Here is a 17,341-nt window from a genome sequence, read left to right as displayed (position 1 = left end):
TTTCCTCTTCTGTCAAATGAGGCCTTCTTGACCCTTAAGGTCCCTTCCAGTTCAAAACCTACAATTCCATGATGATTACTATGAATAATATTAACTTCCATTTTTGTAGCACTTTAAATTTTGCAAAGTACTTTCTTTACAATTTGATTGTGAGGGACAGCTAGGTGGCACAGTGGATAAAGCACCAGTCCTGGATTCAGGAGGACCTGAGTTCAAATCTTGCCTCAGACATGTGACACTTACTAGCTGTGTGACCCTGGGCAAGTTACTTAACCCCCATTGCCCCACAAAAACAACAAAAAAAACCCAATTTGATTGTGAATTCAGTAAGTAGGATTAAGGTAAGTAAATGACAATAACTAAAAGGCGACTTTTTTTGAGAGGGGGCAGAAAACAGGATGACCGAGCTCTAGGGAATCCCTGAAGTTTCACTGAAGGGGAGAGAATATAAAAACAATACTGAAAAAATTTTAAATTTTAAATTTTAAAAATTTTAAAAAACAAAACAATACTGATGGTTCTTCCACTATTGTGAAAAGTTATCATAGGAACAGAGATACAAATTGAACTTGTGAATCTGATGGGGTAAGGGGTCCCCTTTACTAGTTCAGGTCAGTATTTTCTCTGCAACTTACAGAATTAGAGATTTGCCTGGGACACTGAGTTTAAGTGATTTGTCCAGGGTCGCACATCCCAAATATATTAGAGTCTGGGTGTAAATCCAGGTGTTCCTAGTTCTGAGGTCAGCTCCCTATCCATCACACTATACTCCCTTCCATAACCTTCTCTTTTTCAGGCTAAATATCTCCAATTCTAGTTTCACTTCCAGGACACATGGCTATCTGATCTTTATTTAAGAACTTCCAGGAGTGAGAAGCTGTTCCCTTTAGGAGCAGGGCCAAGAAAAGCACGGGAAGTTGAGTGACTATTTTGTCAGGAAATTGTTGAAATATCATCCCCTGATGGTATTTCTTCCATGAGAGGAAGGGTGATGCAATGGAGGTACCTGTCTCTTTCTTGGTCCTATTCACTGCTCCAAACTTTGTCCTCTAGCATTTTTCATCATGGATCCTTTGGAATTGCCTTGGGTCATTGTCTTGATTACAGTAGCTAAGTCTTTTACAGTTGATATACTTACACTATTTTTCCTACTATGTATAATGTTCTCCTGATTCTACTCATTTTACTTTGCATGAGTTCATCTAAGTTTTCCTAGGTTTTTCTGAAACCATTCTGCTCATCCTTTCTTATAGTATAATAGTATTCCATCACAACCATATACCATAACTTGTTCAGGCAATCTGTGATCAATCCCCTCAATTTCCAATTCTTTGCCACCACCAAAAGAGCTGTTATAAATATTCTTTGAACAAAATATGCCATTTTCCCTTTTGTTTGATTTTGAGTTATTTAGATTACATGGTTGCCAACTCTATTTTGTAGTTGGTGAATTGTGTTTGCTAAATTATTGGGGGACTAGGCTGGGTTTTCTAAATTATTGCTACTTATATATTACTAGCTATTTCACCTTTTGGGGCAATAATCATTATTATTAAAGTATCTTAAATATTGGGAAAGTAGGGGCAGCTAGGTGGCGCAGTGGATAGAGCACCAGCCCTGGAGTCAGGAGGACCTGAGTTCAAGTCCAGCCTCAGACAGTTGACACTTACTAGCTGTGTGACCCTGGGCAAGTCATTTGGCCCCAGTTGCCTCACTTAAAAAAAAAGTTTAAAAAAAATTGGGAAAGTAATGACCATGTGCCATTTAACAGAAGCTGAACCCCCCCCCCCCAGTGCCATATTTCTAAGAGAGAGAGCACATGTTCTAACAGCTTACCCTGTTCTAAAAGAGGAGGGCTCACCAACTGACAGCAGGTCCAGACCAAGAGTTGTATTCCAATGGTGCCCACCTTGGAGCCTTAGTTTTTTATCCTCTTTTGAAAGAGGTGTGTCACTGCACACTGATCAAAGCTAATTGGCTAATATCATTCAATTCTATTGGTTGGAGAGACTTGAGGGTGGTCAATATTAAAATGAGCTCCCCCATTACCTCATGGCCTAATGGGAGAGACCCCCTGATGGGCAAAGGCAAAATCCAGATAAGTGCAGCTTAATCCCATCAGTTCACTGAGCTAAAGAGTATATTTTACATTTCTATTGTTCACCCCCAACAGGATTAAAACTTCCTCCTAAAAATTGACCTGTGAAGTGGGGCGGGGTGGGGGGGGGCAGAGAGGAAAGGCTAAAACTGGGTCCCTGGATCCAGCCAATAATCTGATGGAATTAAGCTGCACTTTTGTCTCTAAATTATTTATCCATTTTGACCACATGTTGGTACACAGTGTGAAATGCTGGTCTTGTTTCTGTCAATGTGCTTTCCAGTTGTCCCAATAATTTTTTCAAATATTGAGTTCTTACCCCCAGAGCTCAGCCCTTTGGATTTATTAGACACTAGGCTGCTATGGTCATTTACTACTGTGGACTCTGTACCTAATTTATTCCATTGAATCAACACTCTATTTCTTATCTAGTACCAAATTGTTTTGCTTACTACTTTGTAAACTGAAACTGTTAGCTACCTTCCTTCATATTTTTTTATTGATTTCCTTGATATTCTTGACCCTTTGTTTTCTAGATGATTTTTGCTGCAATTTTTTCCTAGCTCAGTAAAATAATTCTCTGGTAGTTTCATTGGTATGGCAATGGAAAAAAAATTAACTTAGGTAGAATTGCATTTTTATTATATTGGCTCAGCCTACCAATGAGTAATTGATATTTCTCCAGTTGCTTAGATCTGTCCTTATTTGTGTGAAAAGTGTTTTGAAATTGTGTTCATATAATCCCTGGGTTTGTCTTGGCAGGTAGACTCCCAAGAATTTTATACTGGCTGATATTATTTTGAATGAGAAGTCTCTATCTCTTACTGTGAGGTTTTATAGCTAATATGTAGAAATGTTGCTGACATATCTGTTTATTTTATATCCTGCAACTTTGCAGAAGTTGTTGGTTGTTTCAACTAGTTTTTTGGTTGATTCTCTAGGGCTGTTTATGCCATCATATCATATACAAAGAGTAATTGTATTGTTTCCTTATCGACTATTTTTATTCCTTCAATTTATTTTTCTTATCTTTTTGCTATAGGTATTATTTCTAGCATAATATCAAATAATAGTGGTGATAATGGACATCATTGCTTCTCTCTTGTTCTTATCTGGAAGGCTTCATGTTTATCTCTATTACAGATAATGTTTGCTCTTGGTTTTACATAGATACTACTTATCATTTGAAAGAAAGGTCCTCTTGATTCTTATGCTTCCTAGTGTTTTAATACTAATGGGTGTCATACCTTGTAAAAAGCTTTTTCTGCATATAATCATAAGATTTTTGTTATTATTGTTATTGATATGGTCAATTATACTGATCATTTTCCTAACATTGAACCAGGCTTGCATTTGTGGTATAAATCCTACCTGGTGTATGATCTTTGTAGCATATTAGTATAATATAATTGCTAGTATTTATTTTAAATCTTTGCATTGATGTTCATTAAGGACATTGGTATATAGTTTGTTTTTTTCTGGTTTTGCTCTTCCTGATTTAGGTATGAGCATCATATTTTTGTTAGAAAATGAATTTATAAGGGCTCCTTTACCTATTTTTTTTCAAATAGTTTATATAACATTGGAATTAATTGTTCCTTATGTGACAGGTAAAGCTAATTGTGTGTGGTCACCTTACCTGTCCTCAGCATGGGGAAAGCTAGCTAGGATTTACTTATAAATTAGGAGCTTCAGCAACAGTTTAGGCATTAAGCATTTATTAAAGTATATTAGAGATTAGCAAAGAGAGAACACATGTTTCTGAAAGAATAGAAAAGCCTAGCTAAGATCTACCATGAGAGAGAGAGAGAAAGAGCTGCTTCAACCTAGCAGACCCATGCTACCAAGAGAAAGATCTTGAGTCTCTTCAAACAGAAGCTCCCTGTGGGACAGGAAGAGAGGTAGTCCCCATACACAGCTCCAAGCTAATTGGCTGATAGCATTCAAGTCCATTTATTGGCATGACTTGAAGGCAGTCCGTGAATTGTGAGGTAACTTCCTTAGAAAGGTCAACCCATGCTCTCTCAGCAGTGGGGGAAGGGGGTGCATAGGGGGACTGGTGATAATATTCTCACACTTAAATGGTTGAATTCACTTGTAATTCCACTGGTCCTAAGGGTTTTTTCTTCAGCAACTACATTGATTGATTTTCAATTTGTTTTTTCTAAGATAGGGTTATTTTAAGTATTCTATTAGTTAAGCATTCTGTTCCCACTTCTGTTAATGTTTGAGGTTTATATTCTGGTAAAAATTGATTTTACTTAGATTATCAGTTTTAGTGGCACATAATTGGGCAAAATAATAGCTAATATTTGCTTTAATTTTATCTTTTTGAGTGGCAAAATTACCCTTTTAATTTCTGATGTGAGTAATTTGGTGTTCTTTTATTTATGCAGGGCATTGAAGGTTAAGTGACTTGCCCAGGGTCACACAGCTAGCTAGTAAGTGTCAAGTGTCTGATGCTGGATTTGAACTCAGGTCCTCCTGAATCCAGAGACAGTGCTTTATCTACTGTGCCACCTAGCTTCCCCCCCAATTAACTTTTTTTTGTGGTGCAATGGGGGTTAAGTGACTTGCCCAGGGTCACACAGCTAGTAAGTGTCAAGTGTCTGAGGCCAGATTTTAACTCAGGTACTCCTGAATCCAGGGCCAGTGCTTTATCCACTGTTTCACCTAGCTGCCCACCAATTAACTTTTAATCTATATTTTCATAACTCTTTATTAAATGTACTTTTTATTGCATTGTGGTCTAAAAAGAGTACATTTTATATTTCTGCTTTTCTGGATTTGCCTGTGAGTTTTTATTCCCTAATACATGGTAATTTTTTGTGAAGGTGTTATATATAGCTGAGACAAAGGTATACTCCTTTCTATTCCCATTCAGATTTCTCCAGAAGTTTATCTTATCTTACTTTTCTAAGATTCTATTCATTTCTTTGATTTCTTATTGATTTTATGGTTAGATTTATCTAGCTGTGATAGGGGAAAGTAGAGGTCCCCCACGAGTATAATTTTACTGTTTGTTTCCTCTTACAATTTATTTAGCACTTCCTTTAAGAATTTGGATGCTATGCCATTTGGTGCACATATGTTTAGTATTGATATTACTTCATTTTATATGTTTCCTTTTAGCAAGACATAGGTTCCCTATTTATCTCTTTTAATTAAATCTATTTTTACTTTTACTCTGTCTGGGATCATGGTTGATACCCCTTGCCTTTTTTAGTTCAACTGATGAATAATAGATTCTGCCCCAGCCCCTCATTTTAATTCTGTGTGTCTCTCTGTTTCAAGTGTTTTTATTTTAGAAAACATATAGTTGGATTCTGGCTTCTAATCCATTCTGCTATACACTTCTCTTTTATGGATAATTTCATGTCATTCACATTCACTTATGATTTCTAATGATACAGCACCCTCTATCCTTTTTCTTTTGCTTATCTTTTTTTTTATCCTGTCACTTCTCTCAAGTCTGTTTCGCTTCTGACCACTGCCTTCTTTTGTTTGCCTTCCATTTTATCACCCTCCCCTCCACCATTCTGTTATTCCCTTCCCCTCCTACATCACTGTTTGGAAAGATAGATTTTTATCCCTAATTTTATATATATATATATATATATATATATATATATATATGGTGGGTATATACCCATGCATATATGAATAATAAATACATGCACAGATATGGATGGATGGATGGATTTCCCCCTTTTAACCAATTTAGATGTGAATGAGGTTCACGTATTAGCTGTTATGTGCTCCCCTCCCTACCATTTCCCCTTATAATGTAAAAGCTTTTTCTTGCATGCCTCTTTTATGTGACATAATTTCCACCATCCTTCCTTTCCCTTCCCTCTTCTCCCAGTGCACCCCTCCTTCTCACTTATCTGTTTTTAAATATCATCCCAACAAAATTTACTTATTCCTGAATCCTCTTTCTATGTAGACACCCCTAACTATCCTAATAATGGTAAAGTTTTTCAAAGATATAGGTTTCATCTTCCCATACAGAAAGGTAAACAGTTTAATCTTATTGACTCCCTTATGATTTCTCTTTCATGTTTACCTTCTTTAAATTTTCTCGAGTCTTGTATTTGAGGGTGAAATGTTCTATTTAGCTCTGGTCTTTTCATCAGGAATACTTGAAAGTCCTCTATTTCATTAAATATCCATTTTTCCTTTGAAGGATGATATGCAGTTTTGCAGGGTACTTTATCATTGGTTATTATCTCAGCTCTTGCCTTCCAAAACATCATATTCCAGCCCTTCACTTCTTTACTGTCATTGCTAATCAATCTTTTGTGATCCTGACTGTCATTCCACAATATTTGAATTGTTACTTTTTTGCTCCTTCAAATATTTTTTTCTTTTATTTGAGAATTCTGGAATTTGACTCTAATATTCCTGGGAGTTTGCATTTTGAGATCTCTTTCAGGTAGTGATTAGTGGATTCTTACAATTTCTATTTTACCTTCTGAGTCTAGGATATAAGGCCATTTTCCTTAACAATTTCTTGAAATATGATACCTAAGTTCTTTTGTTTTTAATATAGTTGCCAGGTGGTCCAATAATTCATAAATTATTTCTCCTCAATTTATTTTCCATGTCAATTGAGGCATTATGTTAAAGTTGTTTGGAAGGGAATATTGAGAAAGCTCAGCTGAGTACTTTTTTATTCCACCATCTTGGCTCTACCCCAGAAGTAAAAAATAACAATGTTTACATGTAAGTTCCTTTTAAGAAGGCAGTGCCAAGTCATGGAGAGGCCACTAATGTCTTAAGTGTCCATTGATAATTTTACTTGCCAATTTTGAAATATGAAGCCATCATACCTATAAGCCCAACACTCATTGGTGATGGTGCAACTCTATCTTGGTAACATTTGGATACCACTTTCTAAAAGATTTATGTTTCATTGAATACTTTTTTATTAAATTAAATTTGATTTTATTTTCAGATCTATACTTTTTTTCCTTCTACCTCTGGCCTACCTTTGTTGAGAAATCAAGAAAGATAAAATCCCTGTTACAAACATGTGTAATCAAATGGGGAAAGTATTGAAGTCCTATTATATGCCAGGCCAGTAAATATTATCTTATTTGATCAAGCAAAGCAAATTCCCACATTGGCCATATCCAAAGGAAAAAGAAACATACCATTCTGTATTCTGCACTCATAACCTTTCTATCAGGAGATGGGAAGAATTTTCATCTTGAGTGGTCTGTAATTATGGCTGGTCATTTTGTTGATCTAAGTTGCTAAGTAACTTTCCAATATTTTTGTTATTATAGAAATTGTTCTATTGGTTCTCTCATTTTACTATTCATCCCTTCATTTAAGTCTTCTCAGGTTTCTCTGAAACCATCCCCCTCATCATTTCTTGCAGAATAATAGTATTCACTCAGGGGAAGCTGGTGGTGCAGTGGAGGGAGCTCTGGTCCTGGAGTCAGAAAGATTTGGGCATCCACTCAAATCCCATTTGTTCAAATCCAATCTCTAATACTCACTAGCTATGTGGCCCTAGGCAAGTCATTTAACCTCTATCTGTTTCCTCAACTTTATATGGGGATAATAATAGTTCTTACCTCATAGGGTTGTTGTGGGAAATGAATTTTTATTTGTTAAAATCCCTTGCACAGTTCCTAGCATATGGTAGGAGCTACATAAACATTTATTTACTTCCCCTCTTCCTTTCTATCATATACACCTAACAGAACTTGTTCAGTCACTCCCAGTTGATAGGCGCCCCCTCTCCATTTCCAATTCCTTGTCACCACACAAGAAAATACTCTAAATACTTTTTGAGTTCTTAAGACATGAAATGTCACATATCTGGAACAGCAGAGATTTGTCATACCTCCATCCATCCCCTCTTGCCTTTTTTGGTATCTTGGACTTCTTTTAAGGTCTCATTCTACCCTACCTGCCTCCGGCCTTCCCAACATTTTCTGGCTTCTTGGTCCTCCCATCTGCACCTCTCCACAGCTGGTCTTTCTCTTTCTTGCTCTGAGTACTTCTCTCTCTCTTCACAATTGAAAGCAATGCTTTCAAGCAAGACCTTATGTTACAGAATGGGTGTCCAAGGATGATGGTTAGACTTTTGTAATGTGGGAATTCTCTAAACCAATGAAAGGATAGTCCCTATCTTTCTCCCACCTCACCCTAATTTCTACTGAGTGGTTAGGAGTTACCTTTATGTAGTATCTGTCCATGTGGGTTAATTCTTTTAGTTGGCTTTTGGTAAACTCCTTGATGGTGGGGCACTTTTTATTACTTCTAGAAAGGGCCACAGGGTCTACAGGGAAGAGGGCTTGAAACTTAGCTCATCGAAGTTAATATTCTACTAAGAATATGTGGTGTGACCTTGGGAAAGTCACTTTCTCCAAGCCTCAGTTTCCTTATGTGAAAAGTAAGAGGGTTTGACTACATGATTTCTAAGACCCCTTCTAGCCTTACTCGCATGATTTTACATGGGAGTGACAATCAAAGAGAGAGGATGAGACACAGGGATATATTTTTATTAAGAGCAGAGGCAGATATTGAAAAGAGGGAGGGATGCTCAAGATGAATTTCTCTTATCAATTGAATGTAACTTTCCTGAAGGTAGGGGTGGTTTTATTTTTGTCTTTCTTCCTAGCACCTGACACAGTGCCTGACTCACACATTAAGTGCTCAATGAATGCTTCTTGGTTGATTGGCTGATGCAGAAAATATATTGTAAAGAGGGCTTCATAAGTGCCTTATCAGACAGCAAAAATGAGGGAAAGACATGCACAGATGCCAGAAATAGCTCACCACCTGCCCAGTTTCTTCTGCCCCTCTCTTAGATGCACCATGGCTTGGGAGGTTGAAATAACTTTTCCCGGACCAGAAGAGACATGCAGTCAGACTCCCTTGGAGTGCAGACACTGCTGATTTATTAGTCCGTGCACTAGCATGAATGAGGAAAAGGACTGAGCTCAGGAATCTGGAACAGCCAGAGAGGCTGCTGCCAAGTGGCAAGAACAATTTTAGGTCTGCTCAGGATCTGACTCCTGTTCCCGCCCACTGCTCGCCTTCCGCCTTCCTCCTGTCCTTGAACACACAGATGCTGCCTTCCGCTCCTTCGCTCACCACTTTCTTGAATTTCCATGTTTCCTGGCACCAGTTTTCCTCATTGCAGATTCTCACCTATGTGTGGTTATTCCTTTTCATCCCCAGTTCCCTATATATACCACTCTATACCCCAGGTGACCTTTCCTGGATTTTTCCTCATTCCCTGTGGGCTCAGGAAGGGATGGGCTCCTAATTATTCATGTATACATACACATATATGTGTACACACACACACACACACATATGTATATACACACTTAGATACACACTGTGTTTGGTATTTAGGAAGTGTTTAGCAATGCTTTTTTATTCACTTAGACACATAATGTTGGGTATTTAACAGACTTGCTTATAGCATTAGCAGTACTAGATGGTGGGATGAATATTCCTTGAGGGCAGGGATTGTGTCATTCTTTCACTTTGCAGCTCTAGGAACCCCTCAATGGGTCTGCAATTTCCTCAGTTTGGCTAGTCCTAATACTCCAAGCCAAGGATCCCATTCTACTCCTAGCTGCCCATCTACATGACTCTTGTTCATATCCTTCTATAAATTTACCACAGGGGAACCATCCAGAGCACTGAAGGCCTTCCTTGTCATCTTTTGTCAACAAGAAGTTAACAGTGGGATTCTCGGGCCATATATCTGTTATCCATCATCCCTACCATGTGACCAGTGGTTCTCAGTCCTCTGTCTCTCAACAGTGATGGTGGGAGAAGGGGTGGCAGGTGCTAACAATCACAGTTTGCTTTGATAGATCATCTATAAGTTTTAACTTGGCCTTACATACTCTAGGCACTTCATATGTGTTTGTTGAACTGTCTTGAATTAACTATGAGGCAGCCTTGGGTTTTTGTCTCAGTTTTGCCATTAGCTAATAACCTTGGGCAAGGCATTTGTCCTTTGTGGATTTGTGTTCTCCTTAGCAAAATGAAAGGTTTGGGCTACATAATCTCTAAGGTCCCTTCTAACTCTATAATGCTGTAATTTTCTTGATTGATTCCTGGCACAGATATAACCTGCGATGGTATCTGGATATGGCAGAAGGACTGTTGTGCCCAATTCTCTGTTTCTACTTTGTTCCTGCCAGGTTGTCCCTGAATATGAAGGTTTTGTTTTTCCTTTGCTGTACAGGCCAGTTAGATGCAGGGTTTCATCCTGCAACTGACTCAACCACTTTTGTCAATTACCTAGATTCTCCTTTGGCTGAAATCTAAATCATGTCATTTGGGCTGTAATGGACCCAGAGCAATACAATCTTCTGGTTAGCTTCCCAATTTCTTTTCCCAAGTAAAAAGGAAGTGGCCTGCATTTCTCCTACAATGTCAGGGAGGTTGGGAGAGTTCAAAGCATAGGCACAGAAAAGTATTTTCTCCCCAAGGATTTTTCAGTGTTTTTCCCAGTCTACCTCTGGAAAAGTAGATTCCACTCTTCCAGAATGTTCTTCTTGATTTTCCATGATCCTCATTACAGGTACCTGTTACAGACCAGAAAAGAAGCTCAGTGAGGCAGTATGTCATAGTGGCCCCAGAGTCCTGGGTTTTTCTAATTTGATCTCCAACATTTACTAGTGTAATTCTCTTGATCAGAGTGACTCATGAGCCTTGCCCACAAAACCTTTGGGACCTGAGGGTGGGGCAGGGTAGTGGTGAGAACAAGTGAATGTGAAAAAGAAGCTTGGGAAATCCATTTCTTGATAATGGAGGCTACATGTTCTTTCTCTCTGGATATTCGGCTGATAAAAAGACCTGGTTTGTCTATTCCCTGCTGAAATAACAACTACAAAAGCTAACATTTATGTAGCACTTTATTATTACTTTATTTATATTATGTCATTTGATCTTTCCACTGACCCTGTGAGGTAACTGCTATTATTACTTCTACTTTACAAATGAGGAAACCGAGCCTGAGAGGTTAACTGGATGGTGTAATAGATACAGTGCTATGTCTGGAGTCAGGAAGACCTGACTTTAAATCTGACTTCAGACACTTACTAGCTGTGTGACCCTGGGCAAGTCACTTAACCCCATTTGCCTCCATTTCCTCACCTCTAAAATGAGCAAGGGAAGGAAATGGTAAACTACTCCAATATTTTTGCCAAGAATACCCCATATGGGATCGTGAAGAGGCAGGCAGGATTGAAACAAATCAACAACAATAACATATAGCTAATAAATATCTGAGAAAGGATTTGGACTCAAGTGTTCCTGACTCTAAGCCCAGCACTCTATGAACTGTGCCCCTTAACTACCTCTCTTCACTGTCAGTCTGATTGTAGAATCAAACAATAGAGGGTTACTCCAATGAAGAGATCAGTGCCAATTTTACCTGCCACACTCCACCCAAGACAGATGGAAATCAGTTGGAGAACCCTGAGTACCTGAGACACTCCAATCCAATGACCATAGAGGCAACATGATACTGTGGAAAAAACATGGGCTTTGGAGTCAGAGGACCTGGACTTGAATCTTATTTCTGGAACTTCCAAATAGTGTTTTCTTGGGAAGTCACTTAAATCAAAGCTTCTTAAACTGTGGATCTCGACCCCATATGGGGTCATGTAACTGAACGTGGGGGTCGTACCTATTTTATATACCTATGTGCCTGAGGTCATATAAAAAATATCTTGGGCAAAAGGGTCATAGATGGAAAAAGTTTAGGAGGCCCTGACTTAAATGCTTTGGGTTTCAGCTTCCTTATCTATAAAGTGACAGGGGTGGAATGAAATGACCTCTAAGGGCTCCTGTAATTCTAGATTCTATGATCTTATGATGCAGTCACTGGGCGTTTTCTTCACAGGAGCTATTGTTGGGAGGGGTACACTTTAAGCCTGGATGCCTGTTAAGTCCCTGTGAGAATACTTGAGGAGAAGAAATAAAATTCCTTAGGTTAGTTTTATTTTCCTGCTACAAGGTGTGTGTGTGTGTGTGTGTGTGTGTGTGTCTGTCTGTCTGTCTGTCTAAAAGATTCAGGGAGAGTTTGGGACCTGGGAGATGTCTGTGTTCACAGTATTGACGTATGTAAAATTTGGCACGGACAGGAGAATGGGGTCTTCTCCGATGTGAGTGAGGACATTGTAAACTATGATATAATTGAATAAATCCATGTCAACCTCTTGTGGCTCAGACACAAGACCCTAAGGGGTGGCCACTTTCAAAAGTGAAACAGTCTGCTCTTGAGAGTCACACAGAGCTTGTTAGTGGCCCAGTCCACTCTAAGAGATACTCTAAGATTCAGAGATCAGCATCTGACAGCCCAGTGGCTGACTAGATTATAGATCTAGGCTTTGCTCCAAAGCATCCCTTGGCCTTGACAAGCCATATGACCCCTAGGCAAATCACTTAATCTCTTTGAGCCTCAGTTTCTTTATCTTTGTCTAGGTCATATCCCAAGCCTGGAATGTACTTCCTCCTCATCTCCACCTCCTGGATTCCCTTTCTTCTCCCAAGAAGCACATTCTTTTGCATGCAGCCTTTTCTGATTCACCCATCCAGCTGCCAGCTTTCTTCCTCCCTAACTACCTAGCATTTATTTCTATTTATTCTCTTTAGATTTCTTACATATGTGTTTACAGATGTAGACTTTATTTCTCTGATTCTTTCTTGTAAGGATTAATTCATTTTGATCTCTGTAGCCTCAATGCCTAGTCCAGTTCTTGACACATAGTAGGCACTTAAATGCTTGTTAATTAAATGATTAATCTCTTCTATAGTCGTAATACTCTCTTTGGTACCTACTTCACCGGACTATTGTGAGCAGGGAATGAGATGTTTGTAAGATGCTTTGAAGGCTAGAAGTGGACTACATGAATGTTCACTGTATTATTCCTGTTATTATTATCATTATCATTACAAAATTTGGAGGGCAGAATTATTGTAGGTCAAAACTCCACGATCTCCAAAGATGTCTGTGAAATCTTTAGAGTTGCATGTGTAGACATGCACATGTGCTTACACACACACACACACACACACACACACACACACACACACACACACACCTTGAAAGGCAGTATAGTCTGGTGAAAAGTAGACTTCATTTTGGAGTAAGAAGTACTTAGAGTCCTTCTAAGGCAAATCCAGGGTTTGGCTTAAGTCATCTCAAAAGTCCCTTCTAGCTCAAAATGTCATCATCCTGGGAGTGCTGGATATAGCTGCAAATCTACTTTCATGAATATCATGGATAACTTTTGCAGAGACTTTTAAAATTAAACAAAAATAAGAATAACATTTCTCTTCTTCTAAAAATGAAAGGAAGGCCTGCCTTAGGCTCTAGGTCATCTTAGAATTCTTCAGGACCATCTGGAACATTTCCCCCCTTTCTTCTTTACAATTTCTTTATGCTATTTTCCCTTAAAATCTTTTGCACTAAGAAAAATATCCCCAGAAATCCAAGCCAAAAATCCATGTGAATCCCATCAGCAGACTCCAGAATGACAAGTGGGAGGAGAGAAATGGAAATGCTGCCGTTTCCAAAAGCATCCAATGATCCATCCTTCATCCGGAATTCACTGACTCCTTAGCCCAGCTTAACTTGTGAAGGGAGGGAGGACTGCAGAAGCCAGGGCATGTGGGCTTTCCATCTTAGAGGCAGTATGCTGACATCTCTCTGCCTATCCATCTATTTCGATGGCTCAGGATTTGGTGACCTTTAGGATTCAGCTCAAAATCCAGATGTTCAATCTGGCTTTTAAACCACCAGGGGGTCTGTTATTGGAGTATCACAGAGGTGGAGGGAGAAATGTAAAATGTAAAACTCAGCAGACTGGGTTAATAAGGATGGGGGGGGGCAATGAAGAACATTGGGAAGGCACCCGTTCTGCCTCCCTCCGTTAAATGGGATGCTTTTTGCTGTTTATACCAACTTCCAAAAAAAAAAAATAAATTATCAGAAGTCTACAAGGTGCTAATCATAGATCCATAAAGAGCACAGTACTTGTAGGAAGAGATGGCTAAATATACAAATATTCAGGTGCCCTCCACTTTAAGAAAGATCCTTATTGGAAACCAAAACCTTCAAAACAGATTAATTAGGAGATGATTATTTGCAATTCAAACGGATTCTTTCATTTACAAAAAGGGTTCACCACGGGGTTCTTTTAAACAGCTAGCTCCCCTGGTGCAGTTAAAATATAATTAGATTTGGAGAAACTCAGTTGACACAAAACTTTTCAGGAGAAAAATCTCTGTAGGAGGCTGGGAGGGGGAGGGGAGAGGGAGCTGGACTTCTTGACACCCAGAGAAGTGGCCCAGTTCAAATTCTGCCTCCAATATTTACCAGGTAGGTGACCCTGGGCAAGTCATTTTATTTCTATGAACTTCAAAATGGAATGGGGATAACAATACCAACTCAGAGTAGATTTTCAGAACTAAATTAGATAATAAAGAACTCTGACTGACTGGCAGGAAATTGGGGATGGGGAGAGTTCTGGTGGAAGGTAGAAAACCGTGCCTGTGGTCATCCCTTCTCTTTTCACTTTTGTCTCCTTGATGTCTATGGGAAGAGTGGACTCTGCTCCTTCTAAACCTGTTCTTCCTCACTGTGATCTCCACTCTTTCCAGCCCTCAGTACTTTGCCAGGTCATTGTACCTTCAATGGATACACTCTTTTCCCTCCCCTCTTCTCAATCCCTTAGTGAACCAGTTCAGGATACATAGCCCTTTCACTCTTACACGCCTTGACCCCCTGTCCTACAGCCAGTAACACTTAACCAAACCCCATTCTTGTATTACTCCCATCATCCTCCATTTCCTCCATTCCTGATCCTGTACTGCTAAATGGAGTTGGCAGGAATCTAGCAACTAACGGATCTCCTTCAAATGTGTTCTCTCATCTCCCCATAGTTTCCACTACCTCAAGGCAAATATTTTCTTCCTTCCTAATGAATTCTCTGCCCCACTCACTATAAAAGCTTTCCCAAACCTCTTCTGGCATCAAACCTTTCACAACAGTTGAAGCCCTTGCCTCATATTTAACCAGTTTTTGAGGCTATTCTCCTAATACTATGGTTTCTTATCACTTCATAGGACAATCCTTGGGCAATCAACCCCAACAATTTCCTCCCCTATTCTAGTTTCTGATTAAGAAGCAGTTCTACTTCTTCCTCAACATGGCCAACCCCTCTATGTTCCTTTTTTCCTCTTTCCTTCTTCTCTAGTAGATTACTCTCCCTCCCTCCCTCTCTCCCTCCTTCCATCAACTGATTGATTAACTAACACCTATAACCCACCCATTTCTACCCCATTCTCTCTAAAAATAAAATCGTATTGGTCTTTTTTTGTGTATCACCAAAATGTTCCCCACTATCCTTTCCTTACTCCTTTCCAGGGAGTCATGCCATAAAATAATATTTTTAAGGCAAAAAGGGGGAAAGTCAGCATAACTTTATATATGTATACGTGCGTGTGTGTCTGTACACATCTATCTGAATATATGTACTATGTACCATACTTGTGTACCTCCCATCTCTGCAAGGGTCAGGAGGGGCTATCTTCTTATATGGCTTCTTTTGACCAAGGCTTATCTCTGTAATTTTGTGACATTCACTTTTGAATTTTTTATCTTTATTATTTTCATTTACATTGTTGTAGTCATGTACATATATTGTTTTCTTGGCTCTGCTTACTTTGCTCTACATCAATTCATTTTCTTTCCATCCTTCTCTGAATTCAACCTATTTGTCATTTCTTACAACATGGTCATGTTCCATTACATTCATGTCCCATAATTTGTTTAGCCATTCCCCAATCTGTGTATATCTACTTTGTTTCCAACTCTTTGTTTCCACAAATGTGTTGCTATCAATATTTTGGTGCATATCAAGACTTTTTCTTATATTGACCCAAGTTAAAACACACACACACACACACACACACACACACACACACACACACACCTCACAGGATCCTCCTATCCCAGGGAACTATAATCCTATATATCTTCTTTTCTCAGTTGAATTACTTGGCTAGCTGTTGACACTTGGTGCCTTGATTTTCTCTCCTCTCTCACCATTCTCAACCCCCTGTAATCTCTCTTCTAATATTATCATTAAATTGAAATTGTTCTCTCCAAAGTCTCTTTTATCAATTCTTATTGAGACTTTGATTCTCTTTTCCCCTCACAATATAGGATATTGATGGCCTCTTTTCTTGATATTATCTCCTCTCTGGGTTTTCACAATAGTCTCTCTTGGTTTTCCTGCTTCCTGTTAAAGGCATTATGGCTAGTGGATAGAATCCAGACTCAGGAAGACCTGGCTTCAAATGCCTTCTTTGATACTTATTAACTGGACTCTAGGCTAGTCTTTAAATTCCTCAGCCTCTTTTTACTATCTGGAAAATAGTAGAGGTTGGACTAGATGCCGTCTAAGGTGCCTTCTAAATCTATAATCTCTGATTATACCCTTGTCATTGCTCCCTAGTCTCCTTTTGTGGTTCATAATCTGTGTCAAGACCACTAAATATGTATGTAATCCAGGGCTTAATTGTACAGTCTTTTCTCTTTTCTCTCTGTGCTTATTGGTTCCCATGGGACCAATCACCACCTCTATGTATATTACCGTCATATCTCAACATCGATCCCTAGTCTCTTTATGGGATCTCAGTCTTATATAACCCATTGCCTATTAGACATTTCAAACTGGATGTCTTATAGGCATCTTGAATTTAACATTTCCAAAACTGAACTCATTCTTTCCCCACTCCTTGTTGTTATTGTTGTTCAGTCCTTTAGTTGTATCTGATTCTTTGTGACTCCGTGGACTTTGTCCATGGTGTTTTCTTGGTAAAGGTACTGGAGTGGTTTTCCATTTCCTTCTCCAGTGTGTTCCTATTTTAAAGACAAGGATCTGAGTCAAATAGAGGTTAATTGATTTGCCCAGGGTCATATAGCTAGTAAGTGTCTGAGGCTGGATTTGCTCTCATATTTTCTGATTCCAAGTCCAGGGTTCTATCCACTGCATTCCACCAAAGCCATTCCTCTTCTGAACTGCCTTATTTCTGTCAATGTTACCATCATTTTTTTAGTTACTCAGGCCAAAAATTTTAGTGCTACTCTTGACTCCTCTCTCTCACTTATCCATCATATCCACCAGACAGTTGTGAGATCTTGTTGTTTCTATCTCCACAACTCTCTTCACTTGCACACTCCCC

Source organism: Dromiciops gliroides, chromosome 1 (assembly GCF_019393635.1).
Source record: "Dromiciops gliroides isolate mDroGli1 chromosome 1, mDroGli1.pri, whole genome shotgun sequence".
NCBI lineage: Eukaryota > Metazoa > Chordata > Mammalia > Microbiotheria > Microbiotheriidae > Dromiciops > Dromiciops gliroides.
The sequence above is the reverse complement of the archived record's forward strand: the minus strand, read 5'-3'. Positions refer to the sequence as shown.